This window comes from Lolium rigidum, chromosome 6 (assembly GCF_022539505.1).
Source record: "Lolium rigidum isolate FL_2022 chromosome 6, APGP_CSIRO_Lrig_0.1, whole genome shotgun sequence".
NCBI lineage: Eukaryota > Viridiplantae > Streptophyta > Magnoliopsida > Poales > Poaceae > Lolium > Lolium rigidum.
Window position 1 is genome coordinate 135,836,145 of NC_061513.1, and position 15,034 is coordinate 135,851,178.

General features: G+C 42.4%; 1 non-coding gene across 1 annotated transcript; it reads right to left on the reverse strand.

The window, feature by feature from the left end:
* Window positions 1–9,296: 9,296 nt before the first annotated feature.
* LOC124668728 lies at window positions 9,297–9,403 on the reverse strand. Its single transcript, XR_006991821.1, has one exon. It is a non-coding gene; the product is annotated as a small nucleolar RNA R71 (small nucleolar RNA).
* Window positions 9,404–15,034: the final 5,631 nt, after the last annotated feature.

Consider the following 15,034-nt stretch of genomic DNA (forward strand, 5'->3'; position numbering starts at 1 on the left):
GTTTGTAAAGCATCCCTATGATTGTATAGACGTTTAGGTAGATGCCTTTTCTCGTCGTCTCTACTCATGTTGAGCCGCTTTATTGCGTCTTAAATAATTGTGATACATGTTTATTTTCAGGGCTGTTTCTTTATTTTGTTTAACCAACAATTATTACCACTTTGAAACAAGATTATATGCTCTCCATACAAGACAAAAAATACAAATGTAGAACACGTTGTTAGAAAAAATAATTTTATTTCTCCAGAGCAACTGTATTTTACAATTGAAATGTAGCTTCATTACATAAAAGCAGACTCGGCCAGACAAAGTCCTTCAATCCTAAATACTTTATCTACCTTGTTACAATTTATCTACAAAATTTTGCATGAATATAACAGAATATGAGCCTTCAGGTATCCATCCTAACTACGCCGCAGATTTCCATGGTATTTTTGTTCTCTCGCTTCAAGAATCAGCTGAATGGTTACCTGTAGAGAAAACGAAATCAAACATTAAATGATTAAGTAGAAAACTTCACTTGTAAGTCTCACTTTTCGAGACTACACAAATATAAAAAATTTACAATGTATATCAGTATACATATATGAACAGTAACATTGTGTTGAACATGCATGAGATCATTTTATGGAAAATAGGGACTCGTGGAACTGAAAACTGTTGTTGTCTTTCCTTGCATAGAGGCAAGTTTAATGTACGTTGGCTCCCAGCACACCAACAACAGATCCTGCAGTAGCTAAACAAGACAATTGGATGATTCATAACCAAAATGAAATTGCATATATGTTCAGTTATTTCCACCCTCAACCACCAAGCATAAACACAGCAATAGCACGACTAAAGTACATGTATAACACCAGCATTTTACCATCTGTGGCAGTATTCATAACAAATAAGGAGCGCCATCTCGTCTCTTTGACATTCCAGCTTCTTGCTTGCATAGTGCATTTCTACAGAAAAACAACATGAAGGCATTCTTAAAATTAAGTGCCAAGAATTATAGTCATTAATAAATAAAGAGGGCTGTGTGGTACTAGAATACGTGTGATTCAGTATGTGAAGCATGTCCATCGACATAAAATAGAATCTCAGATAGAGGGAAAAATCTTGCCGAGGATTGGTGTACTTCATCATTGTCATCTAATTAACATATACATAACCAAGTTCAATAAAGAAATTGCAACACAACGTGTAAAGCAGAGAGTCTGAGTTCTCAGCAGGGAGATAAATCTGGTGAAAGTTTGGTACCATCTGCCATCATTTGCAATTTTGAACAGTAGCAAAAATTCATAAACGGAGGAGCCTCAGTGCTAATTAAAGACATCTACGGGAAACCTGATGCCATGTTGTAGAAGTTAACCGGAGACAGAGAAATTTCATGTTAGAAAAATTATGAAACAACTTATTTGTATGCATATAGGATGGGAGGAAACATTGATCAAACCTTTGGATGTCGACTGTGTGAACCAGCAGTTCGGCAGGCTGCACAAATCAGTGGGTTTTTGAAGGACAGGCGAAGTTCATCGGCACCAGCCTCCGGAGGGCCATTATCGCTGGTTCAGGTGAAGTGAAAGAGTGGTGCCTCTTGACTTGGGCGTCCATGGAGATCGAGAGGATGGATGTAGCAGAAGTGGTGGCGAGAACGGCGACGGTGTGACCTTGGCGTCCATGGATGCCAGGAAGATATAGGACGGCAGCGAGAAGATGAGGGAGGAGGCTGCAGGGAAAAGTCTCCGAAGATCGGCGGCCAAAGGCAATCGCCCACCGTGTGCAGATAGAAACCGGCGGCGGCACTACGTTTTGCCCATCTCAGATCTGATCGGGGTGGGAGGAGACGTGGTTTTTTTTTTTCTCTAACTCACAGGATGGGTCCCAAAATATTGATGCGTACTAGTAACCTAGTACGAAAACATACGACGATTTGTGCATCGTCTCAAAGAACGTCTCTACATGCTAACTGGTTTTGAGTTTTGAGACGAAGATGATAGCGTCCTATGTAGAACGTCGCTAGGTGACTATTTTCTTGTAGTGATATCGCGAGACAAAGGGAATTGGTATTGTATGTGAATGGTTCATTCGATCACTAAAGTCATCGTTGAATATGTGGGAGCCATTATGGATCTCCAGATCCCGCTATTGGTTATTGGTCGGAGTGAGTACTCAACCATGTCCGCATAGTTCACGAACCGTAGGGTGACACACTTAAAGTTGGATGTTGAAATGGTAGTACTTGAATATGGAATGGAGTTCGAATATTTGTTCGGAGTCCCGGATAAGATCCCGGACATCACGAGGAGTTCCGGAATGGTCCGGAGAATAAGATTCATATATAGGATGTCATTTTATGTGAATTAAAATGTCGTGGAAGGTTCTATGGAAGGTTCTAGAAGGTTCTAGAAAAGTCCGGAAGAAACCACCAAGGAAGGTGGAGTCCACATGGGACTCCACCTCCATGGCCGGCCAACCCTAGTGGGGGAGGAGTCCCAAGTGGACTCCCCCTTAGGGGCCGGCCACCCCCCATATGGGAGGTGGAACTCCCACCTTTGGTGGGAGTCCTAGCTTGGCTAGGTTTCCCTCCCTTTGGAAGGTTTTTGGTTCGGGTCTTATTCGAAGACTTGGACACCAACTCTTGGGGATCCACCTATATAATGAGGGGCCAAGGGAGGGGGCCGGCCACCCCAAGACCACAAGCTGGCCGCCCCCCTTGAAGTGGCCGGCCACCCCCTCCCAAACCCTAGCCGCCCCCTCTCCTCCATATCTTCCGCGTAGCTTTAGCGAAGCTCCGCCGGAGTTCTCCACCACCACCGACACCACGCCGTCGTGCTGTCGGATTCAAGAGGAGCTACTACTTCCGCTGCCCGCTGGAACGGGAGGTGGACGTCGTCTTCATCAACAACCGAACGTGTGACCGAGTACGGAGGTGCTGCCCGTTCGTGGCGCCGGAACCGATCGTGATCAAGATCTTCTACGCGCTTTTGCAAGCGGCAAGTGAACGTCTACCGCAGCAACAAGAGCCTCATCTTGTAGGCTTTGGAATCTCTTCAAGGGTGAGACTCGATACCCCCTCGTTGCTACCGTCTTCTAGATTGCATCTTGGCTTGGATTGCGTGTTCGCGGTAGGAAATTTTTTGTTTTCTATGCAACGTTATCCAACACCCTAAAAATAAAGAATGCTCCCTGGCCAGATGCTTGATGTCTTGGCTCAGCCAATGATGCAAAGGCTGAGGCAAAAACTTGGATAAGAACAGATACTAAAATAGAGATATTCACATTAGGGAATCATGTAAATGAATGCCACCGTGGTATCCTTTGAAGAAAATGGGAAGTTTCGATGGTTTAAAGGACTAGGTGATGCTAGGTTATTAAGTTGGTTGTCAAGGTTGGTTTTATCCGGTTAACTTGGATAGGCTATGTGTTCTTGCTTACTTATGCATATCCATCTCTACTGGATTGACTAGCTCAGGCTTGGCCTCTCTCTCTGCCGACATCACTTGGTTACTACCAAGTGATGAATAATCCCTTATGGTACCCCAGCTTTGTTTTGAACTCAACCGAGTAATGATAAATTTCTATTTCTTGTTGGCTTTGATGAAAATAGAGATATCCACAGTAGGGGATCATGTAAATGAATGCCACCGTGGTATCCTTTGAAGAAAAAGGATTGTTTCGATGGTTTTAAAAGGCTAGGTGGTGCTAGGTGATTCAGCTTGGCTACCAAGACTTGTCTCATCCGGTTAGATGGGATATGCTATGTGTTGTTGCTTGTTTAGGCATATCTATCACTTACCGGATTTACTCGGATCTTGATTGGCTCTCTTTTGCCAAGCATCACTTGGTCTATATACCAAGTGATGAATAATCCCTTTGGAGCATCTCGCTCCATGCATGCTATGTGTGTTTGAGCATCTTGACTTATGTCACCATGGTTGCTCGGTTTGTTGGTGTTTTTGTACTTGCCGATGATTAGATGGTTGGTCGATCACTCGTACACTCGGGGGTGGAGCAAGTGAGCCTGGTGTGATGGCACAAATATCAATATTTTGTACATCCTACCTGGCCTCACTTACTCCATCCCTGGATGTTAATAGTTGTTTCGACCAACAAAGTATGAGGCATTCCATTTAGTTCATACTAGCTACTTCTTAATTGCATTGGCCTTTCTTCCATTTTAGTGCCGATGATTAAATTGTTTGGTCACTTGTACACTCTGGGGTGGGGCCAGTGAGCCTGGTGCGATGGCACAAATATCAATCTCTTGTGCATTCTACCTGGCCTCACTGACCCCATCCCGAATGTTAATATTTCTTTCGACCAACAAAGTATGAGGCATATGATATCTAGTTGAGATACCACTTGGCTCTTTCTTCCATTTTAGTGCCGATGATTAGAATGTTTGGTCACCTATACGCCGCAATATACTTTGTAGATGGGCCCCCTTTCCCCGGCCGTCATTCCGTGAACGAGTCTTTGACGAGACAACAACGCCGACCTGCCTCTCCGGTGCATCACCACTTTTCTTCTCTCGCCGTCGAGTACGTGAACGAGTCCTTAATTCAAAGACGGTGTCAGCCTCCCTAGCATCATGCCGACCCCTGTTGTCGTGCTTCAGGCCGTGTCTCGAGCGCCCGCACTCTTCGCCTTTTGCCCGGTGAACGAATAGACTAATCATTGGAATAAGGAAGCCGATGATGGCCGATCGCAATTTAATCTTGCGACCGACCGTCATCGGTTTCCTTATTCCAACGATCGATCTATTGGTTCACCGGGCAAGAAGGCGACACAATGCAGGGCGCGGGACACACGGCCCGAAGCGCGGCAACACGGCCCGGCATAATGCCGGGCAGGCCGGCACGGTCTTTGCATCAAGGACTCGTTCACCGGACGGCGAGGGACCGCCGTGGTTCTGCGCCGGAGAGGCAGATCGGCGTCGTTGTGTCGTCAAGCACCCGTTCACGGAACGGCGGCCGGGGAAAGGGGCCCTTCCGCAAAGTATACTCGCGGTGTATACCGCAACTATGGTTTCGACCATAGTATTTGTGTTGACCAACAATGTATGAGGCACTTATTCCATTTTGTCATTCCATTTGCTTTGAGATTTTCAAAATGCCGATGATTAAAATGTTTGGTCACCGTACACTCGGGGCGGCGTAAGTGAGCCTGGTAAGATAGCACAAATATCAATCTCTTGTGCATCGGACTTGGTCTCACTTACGCCGTCCCCGAATGTTAATATTTGTGTTGACCAACAATGTATGAGGCATTTATTCCATTTCTCTTGTGCATCGGACTTGTTGGTCTCACTTTCTTCCATTTTCATCATAGTAGGAACTGGATGAAGGACCCCGATGCAAGCGAGCCTGGTGGGTAGAGATGAGGGAGCAAAGGAGGAACCGGATGAAGACTACTTTGTATCTCGAAATTGTGAATTTTGTATGAATTAACATTTGACACTTGCCACTATATATGTATCTTGATCGGGCTCTAAGTAATGTGATGATGATGTCTATGTTATATCTGTGCAATGTACATGATATTTATATTATATCTGAATGTTGCTGTATATAACCTGTATATCCGTATATTGCTGTCTATAAACTGCATGTGTATAGCAAGCAAGCACAAAATCGTGTATAATACAAGCAAATTCTCGTGGCGCACCGAAAACCAATTCCGTGGCGCACGCTTTTCGTGGCGCACCTAAGAACACGTGCGCCACGAAACCTTAATTTTGTGGCGCATGGGCCGGTGCGCCACAAAAACCTTATTTTTGTAGCGAAGTTTCTGTGGCGCACCTCCCATGCGCCACAGAATCCATTTTTGGTGCGCCACTGATGAGGCTTTTCCTACTAGTGCAAAATTGAAAAATAACCTTCAACCTTGACCTTTTTACCAGTATTATAACATAAATCCAATCATATATGATATGGTGCATTATTCACAAGTATAAAAGCATTCACAAGACATCTAGTTACAAATGCCACTTGGCTATCCAAAAATAAATCATATGAGAGGATAATGATCATGCCACATAGGACGAAAATATATACATGACTTGCATTCCAAGCTATGCCACCTCATGCTCAAAGGATTGCTATGGATGAGGGCATGAAAACCAAGCACCTTACTCATCAAACAAAAACAAGAGTTAGCCACCTAGGTGTCATGATACTAGAGCTTGGCCAAGCCTATAAAAGGAGCCACACCCTTCATCCATTTGATCATCTAGTACCATGTTACAAGGAAACCAAAACCTTGAGACCACCCATACATTAGCTAGGATCGAGATGAAGAAGCTAGGAGGTGGAGGCATACCACAAGATGCAGGTTTATTAGAATTCCAGAAGAACAAGCTACATAAGTTACCAAGGTAGAATTCCTAGGCAAACCATATATTTTAGAGGATCATATCATCATCTCTTGAGTAGGACCTTAGGCTATTACAAGACATTTAGAAGTGAGAGAGATTATAGATGCTAACCATAGCCATGTCTATCCTAGAGAATACTAGAGTAGTATTAAATCCTACTTGTTCAAACCAACCTTTAATCTTGGAGGTGAGAGCCATATTCTATTAGTGAAACATAACCAAGACCCTAGACCACATTCCTATTTTCCTTATTACCTCAATTGATAAGTATAAGGAAAACCCTAGATCTTACCCACATAGAACCTATGCCTAAACCCTAACTTGTGCATCACAAGTAAACCCTAAGACCATACTCTAAACTCAAGTACTAGTACATAATTAGTTCATCAATCAATAGCAAGATTTTAAAATAAACCTAATTAAATTTCCATGCCCTTAGAAATAATGGGACACATGAAATCATAACCCTAACACCATATTCATTAATACCCTGTTTTAAATTCTATCCATATTTAAAATATATATGAACAATCAATATTGTGAAGCACATCAGCAAAACCTAATAATATGTTCATCATGAAAATATTATAAATTTCAAATCACTTAACCAGATTTTGTTCCTAGATCAAAATAAATAGAAATAAACACATAAATTCGTGTCTATTTTAAAATTTGGAATGACCTCACAAGAACACCAATTTAATCAAATATTAAATATTTGTTTGAACAACACAATTATGCAGTAAGCATTATTATCAAGTTCTATTGAGATTCAAATATTTAAGAACATGTAAGTATAACCATAATTGAAATTTGAATTCAAACAACAAAATAGAAAACACAAAATAAAACAGAAATAGAGAAGAGGGAAGAGAGAGAGGCTTACCTGGCAGGCCGCAGCAGCCCGAAGCCAACCCAGCAGCTGCCCACGACATGGCCCAGCCCACCAAGGAAACGGTCCATACCGTTTCGTTGATAAAAAGAAGGCCAAAGCCTTCGTTCTCTTCTCCGGTGGCGACAGCTGATATACATCATGTATATACCTTTCGTTTAAGGATTTTATCATATGATCATGAATACTTTTTGGCCTTTATTACATTTTACTTGGATATAATTGATCATTGTCTACCAAAAGAAAGGTTTAACTATTCAGTGCTCATACTTTGTAGGAATGGGCGAAAAGGCCCTAAAACACTCCTATTACTTGATTACTCCGGGATGGCGCGTTGAAGCGGATGAACATATGGACCAACTTGTGCAAAGTGGAGAGGAATTCAGGGGGCCAAACACAAAAACTACCGGATCGGATCGGGAGGCTTTGAACCAGGGAGAAAGGCGTGCACTTGAAGGAGAGAGGGAACCCCGCCTTCTTCTCCACAACCGGCCGTCGCTCGCGGCTAGGAGGCGTGGAGGCGTGCCACCGAGTCACCTCCACAAGGCCATAGATCGTTCCGGCTCTACGACGCCGGCGGCTCTTCATCAACGAACCGAGCAAAGACGGCGGAAACCGGAAGCTCTTCTTCTTCCTCGTGTCCCTTGCCGCTGCGATTCATCTCGGCCGGCGACCGGGCGACGACGCGGCCGTGCGGGGGTAACCGCTACAGGTCCGGGACTTCACCAACTCCAGCCTGAACGACTTCCTCTTCACCAGCCTGAAGTTTGACCCGGGTAGATCGAAATCAAACTCTGTCCCCTGTCCCCCTCTTTAATTCCGCAAATTCCTGTGATCTATTACCGTGCAGTTGACTTGTTTGTTCAGATTGAGACTACTTCGTGTATGCATAGATGTGTTTTGCTGATCTATGAGCAGTAGACCGTGGCCTGTAACCTCAGATTCATGTGCGTGTGTTAGCCTGTTACTCTGTCCCTTGTCCTCTACAATTGTTTCTTCCCTATCTTGATTACTTGCTAGTTCTTATATTCTGTTAATTCGTGACTTTTCTCTATCCTTGTACCTAACCATTGCTTCTGTCCCAAACTTAAATGTCTGCTTGTGCTATGACTCGTGTTGTCATTTAAATGAAAAACATAAAAAAAAATATCATTTAGTTTCAGTCTGTCTTGTCTTGACGTTGTGAGGTTTCATCATTCAGTAGTACCAGTTAGTCTATTCAGTTTACTTGCAAATTCACCTTATTTGGTTACCTAGATTTAGCTGAGCATAATTGCCGTTGCCTAGTCCCTGAGGAGAATACGACTCGCTGTTTATTGGGCAAATATTTGCACTATTCTACAGTATATCATTTTGGCGCCGTTGCCGGGGACTAGCGTCGAGTGTTTGTGTTAAGTTAAAGACTAGGTTTAGTGTAGTTTCAAATTTAGAATTTCTCTCTCATTTCTCTTTTCTTGTTAGTATTACCTTTCTATTTATCGTTGCTTCGGCTTATAAGGGCACTAACCTTCTCACTGTGAAGGTTGTTTTAGTTGATGTTTCAGAGTAATATTGTTTATGTTACACAGCCTGAGTGATTTGTTGCCTTACGACCCTGAGATTGAGAGAACACTGAGAAAGAGAAGGAAAGAGAATTGCAGTAAGTCTGACAAGATGGTCAACGGAGGAGATCCAAAAACCTTGCGGGATCTATGGATTCCCATCAATCAGAATGCAGGATCAAGCACAGTTCAGCCGATGATTCAGGCTAATAATTTTGAACTCAAACCAGCCCTTATCAACATGGTTCAGCAAACAAGATTCAGTGGTGCTGCAACCGAAGATCCTCATGAGCATATCACCAACTTCCTTGAGTATTGCAACACATTGAAGTGCAATGGTGTGCCCCCTGAAGCTATCAAGTTGTCCTTGTTCCCATTTTCAGTCAGAGACGGAGCAAAATCATGGTTTCATTCTCTGCCTATTCAGTTCAAAGATACCTGGGAGCATCTCGTACAGGCATTTTTTGAGAGATATTTTCCTCCAACTAAAGCAGCAGAGTATAGGGACAAGATAACCAGGTTTGCACAATATGATGGAGAGAGCCTCTATGAAGCATGGCATAGGTTTCAGGAATTGATTCGTATGTGTCCTCACCATGGCCTTGAGAAGTGGTTGTTGTTTCAGAAATTTTACAAAGGTTTGACCCATCAAACAAGAAGCTCTGTCGATTCTGCAGCTGGAGGTGGAATAATGCACAAGACGTTAGATGAAGCTTTTGAGCTGATCGAAAATATGGCATCTCATAATTTTTCCTGGTCCAATGAAAGGTCTGTAGCACCTCGTAATCCTCGGTAAACATCGCTTGAGTGCCGTTGATAGTTTAGCTGCTCGGGTAGAAGTGTTGAACAAGCAAATGGCCAGGTTATTATCTCAAGGAAACTCTTCATCCATCGCTGCAGTACAAGACACTCAGGGATGCCAAATCTGTGGACAAACCGGGCACCAAACTGAAGAGTGCTCAGTATTTACACTGGATCAAACGACAGCTGAAGTAAATGATGCTCAGAACCAAGGGCCTTATTCTGCTGGATATAATCCTCAATGGAGAAACCATCCTAATTTGTCATACAAGAATAATCAACCTCAACAACAATTTCATGGAAATTCAAGTAATCAGAATTACAAGCAGCAAGTTCATAACCAACAATTCAACAAGCAACATGTTAGCCAAGGGAGTAGCTCTCAAGGAATGGAAGAGATAATCAAGATGCAGATGGACTTGATGAACAAAATGAGTAATGAAATGGGAAATATGCAAGATTCAGTCAAGAAACTGTCGTCCACAATGGAAAGCTTCGTGGCATTTCAGACAGCGAATCAAAAAGAAGCAAGGCTTCCCTCTCAAACTGAAGCTAATCCTAGACAATGTGGTGCTGTAACTATCAGTACAACCAGTGAAGTAAGCGGAGTGACCACACGAGCAGGAAGGTCTACGACTGTTTTCGACAAGCAATCAGAGAAGACAGGGATCTTGCCAAGGCCAAGTAACATATGTAACACCACAATTAAGAAAGAATTCCAATGAGGGTGAAATTCAACCTAGATCGATAAAAGAGACAGAGAAGGACATAGCTCCAAAATCGAACACCTTGCCAGTTAAAATTGTTAATCCCCCAATGAACAATACAAAGGAAGCAGCAACATCTTCCACCATACTGCCTGAAGCAATCCAAATGAACAAAGTACCATTCCCTGATAGATTGGAGAAAAGCAAAGAAGACAAGCAATTCAACAAATTTCTTGAAATAATGAAGGATGTACAAGTCACTATTCCGGTGCTTGATGCAAGTCCTTCATGTGCCTATGTACGCCAAGTTTTTCAAGGATTTGATGAGCAAGAAAAGAAGCATTGATGCGTCGAAGTTGTTACACTAACAAAGGAATGCAGTAGCAGTCATTCGTAACACCTTACCTCGAAACTTGAAGACCCAGTGGAGTTTCTCGCATTCCATGCTTAATTGGAAATAGAGTATTCAATGCACTCGTGTGATCTTGGCTCAAGTGTGAGCGTGCTCGCCTCATTCTCGTTAGCCAAATGATGCCCTTAGGGGATCTTAAAGAGACAAATATGACATTGCAATTGGCGTACGGGACATATAGGAAACCCGAAGGGATATTAACGGATATTCCAAGTAGTGGTTGGTAAGTTTGGATACCTGAGTTGATTTTGTGGTCTTGGAAATGGAGGACAATGCTGAGGCAATCATTTTGGGAAGGCCATTTTTGGCAACAGCAGGAGCTTTGATTGATGTGAGAGGAGCCTCCTTAACTTTAAGGTTTGGTAAAGAGAAGGTTGTTTTCGACATGAGACACTCCACACATATACCTCAAGGAAAAGAATTATGCCAAATGATAGACACAATTTATGATTGCATTTCTCAAGAATATGAAGGGGTCAAGGAATTCTCTACACCCACTAGTAAGATGGTCAAAACCAATGAGATACAGGATATAGTACCTTTGTATGGAATCACTAAGGTTGCAGACGAAAATGGCAAAGAAATTCCAAAAGAAGATGTGGAGATCCAAGTTGAGCTTAAGCAACTTCCTGCCCATCTCAAATATGAATTCCTTAACAGAAACAGAAACCATCCAGTAATTGTCAGCGCAGATATTGGAAAAATACAGAAAAGTCATTGGATACTCTATCGCAGATATGATTGGCATTAGTCCTTCAATTTGCACTCATAGAATCTTCCTTGAAGATGGATGCAAACCTACAAGAGAACATCAGAGAAGGCTCAATCCCACTCTTCAAGATGTGGTTAAGAAAGAAATTTTGAAGTTGCTAACTGCAAAAATTATTTACCCCATTTCCGACAGTGAGTGGGTTAGCCCGATCCATGTTGTACCAAAAAAAGGAGGGATAACAGTTGTTGAAAATGATCATTGTGAGTTAATACCAACAAGAATTGTTAATGGTTGGAGGATGTGCACCGATTTTAGGAAGCTGAATAAAGCAACAAGGAAGGATCATTTCCCTTTGCCTTTTATGGATCAGATGCTGGAAAGGTTAGCTGGAAAGAAATATTTTTGCTACCTAGATGGATATTCAGGCTTCCTTCAAATACCTATTCATCCCGAAGATCAAGAAAATACAACATTTACTTGCCCTTATGGTACGTTTGCATACAGGAGATTGCCATTTGGTCTGTGTAATGCCCCAGGAACATTCCAGCGTTGTATGACCGCTATGTTCTCTGATATGACTAAAAGCATAATGGAAATCTTCATGGATGACTTCACTGTGTATGGGGAAGATTTTCACACTTGTCTGGTTAATCTTGAAAGGGTTCTCCAAAGATGCTTGGAGAATAACTTGGTGCTCAATTGGGAGAAATGTCACTTCTTAGTGAGAGAGGGCATTGTCCTCGGTCATCTGATTTCTGAAAGAGGCATTGAAGTTGACAAAGCAAAAGTTGAAATTATAGCCAAGTTACCAAAACCATTGAATGTTAAAGGAGTTAGAAGTTTCTTGGGCCATGCGGGATTTTACAGGAGATTCATTAAGGATTTTGCAAAAATCGCCAAGCCATTGACAAATTTGCTCAACAATGGTGTGCCATTTAAATTCGATGAGCATTGTGCTATTGCCTTCAATGAAATTAAATTGGCATTGGTATCTCGCACCCATTGTGCAACCCCTGCGACCGGAACCTTCCGTTCGAAATGATGTGTGATGCTAGCGACTATGCTGTTGGTGCCGTGTTAGGCCAGAGAAAGGAAAGATGACTTCATGTGATTTCTTATGCAAGCAAGACTCTCGACAGTGCTCAAGCAAACTACACCACTACTGAAAAAGAATTGCTAGCAATAGTTTATGCCTTTGACAAATTCAGATCATACCTGGTGGGAACTAAATGCATTGTGTTTACTGACCATGCAGCCATCCGGTATTTGCTCAGCAAGAAGGAAGCAAAACCCAGACTAATAAGGTGGATCTTGCTACTACAAGAATTTGATATAGAAATCAGAGATAAGAAGGGAGCCGAAAACCTTGTTGCAGACCATTTATCAAGAATTGAAAGCACTGAATCAGATCTTGTACCAATCAATGACTCTATTCCTGGTGAGCAGCTATGTGAAATTTCACAGATAAAAGGAAAATCACCCTCGGTATGCCGACCTTGTTAATTTCCTTGTCTCGTGATATTATCCCTCATTCAACAACTAAAAAACAGAAGAAAAGGTTCAGAAATGAAGCTAGGAATTATTTCTGGGATGAGCCTCATCTTTACAAGCATTGTGCTGATGGTATCTTGAGAAGGTGCTTGCCTGAGAACGAAGTAAGACAAGTTATCTATCATTGCCATTCTTCTTCCTATGGAGGGCACGCTAGTACAGCAAAAACTCAAGCTAAGGTTTTACAAGCCGGTTTCTTCTGGCCAACAATCTTCAGAGATGTTCATGATTTTGTTAAGGCATGTGATGCTTGTCAGAGGACAGGAAAAATGTCAAGGAGACATGAAATGCCGCAGCAAGTTATTTTGGAAGTGGAGCTCTTCGATGTCTGGGGGATTGACTATGTAGGACCATTACCGTCATCACGAGGTTACAAGCATATTTTGGTAGCTGTTGACTATGTTTCCAAATGGATTGAGGCAATACCAACAAGACAAGCCGATTCCAGTGTCCGCTTTGCAAAATGCTCAAACGTACCATTTTTCCAAGGTTTGGTATACCAAGGGTTGTGATCAGTGATGGAGGAGCACACTTCAATAACGCCCAACTTCGTAATCTTTTTAAGAAGTATGGGGTTCACAATCACAGTGGTCACTACCCCTACCATCCTCAAGCAAATGGTCGTGTAGAATTATCCAACAGAGAAATTGAGCTGCATTCTCGAGAAAGTGGTTTCAAAATCCAGAACGGATTGGGCGGACAAGTTGTCTGACACCTTATGGGCATACAGGACAGCATATAAGACTCCTATAGGTATGTCTCCATTCAGATTGGTGTATGGGAAAGCATGCCATCTTCCAGTTGAACTTGAGCACAAGGCACATTGGGCTGTGAGAACACTTAACATGGACATTGAAGCAGCTGGGAACCAGAGGAAGCTGCAGCTTAGTGAACTTGATGAGATAAGACATGATGCATATGAAAGTTCAAGCAAAGAAAAGAAGAAGAAGATACATGACAAACATATTTTGAGAAGAGAATTCTTTCCGGGAGACACAGTGTTGGTGTATGACTCTAGGTTCCATTTGTTTCCTGGGAAATTCAAGTCGAGATGGTTTGGGCCTTGCATTGTCGAAAAGTTTTACCCAATGGAGCAGAGAGAGGTTCGGAGCCCATCACAGGGCAATTTCACAAGTCAATGGACAACGTCCGAAACAAGATCTTGTCGGGGAAAAATTTCAGAAATTGAGGAAGAAGAGTTACCGAGTTGTCAGCAGAAGGAAGTATGATTCATCCAACATCTTGGTCCAGCTAATGACCGTAAACAAGCGCTGTCCAGGAGGAGTACTGCTTTAATTTTGTTTTCGAGGAGTACTGCTAGTGTATGCTTTAGGTGCAATTCAGTATAACCCTACAACTCTTTATATGTATGATTAAGCATTACAATTCTGTTTACTGCTAATTGGATTCTTGTATTTACTAAATGCTTAAGCCTGAATGATCTAGAAAGAACCTTGTTGAGAGAATCTTGATTATTCTAACCTTGTCCTTCGAACCAACAATCACTGAACCTAGTTGGGCATCATGATCTCGGGATCGGTGTTACCTGACTATGGGAACGTGATTGAGTGTTTTTGTTGTTTCTAGTTTCAGAAAGCTTTCCTTTTCTCACTCCTGCACTTAGATGGATCTCATGGTCTCTGGATCGGTGATTTCGATATGGTGAAAGGAGTGAATCTTCTTTATAGTTCTTCATTTCTTACCCCTTAACCTAGATGGATCTCATGGTCTCGGATCGGTGATTTCTGACTATGGTGAAAGGAGTGAATCTTCTTTTATAGTTCTTCTTTTCTTACCCCTTAACCTAGATGGATCTCATGGTCTCGGGATCGGTGATTTCTGACTATGGTGAAAGGAGTGAATCTTCTTTTATAGTTTTTTTTTCTACCCCTTAACCCAGATGGATCTCATGATCTCGGGATCGGTTATTTCTAACCGCGGTGAATGGAGTAAATTTCTTTTATTTTATTCTTCTCTAATCATCCATCCTAGATGGGCACCATGGTCTCGGGATCGGTGATGCTCGACTATGGGGAAGATGGTTAACCTTT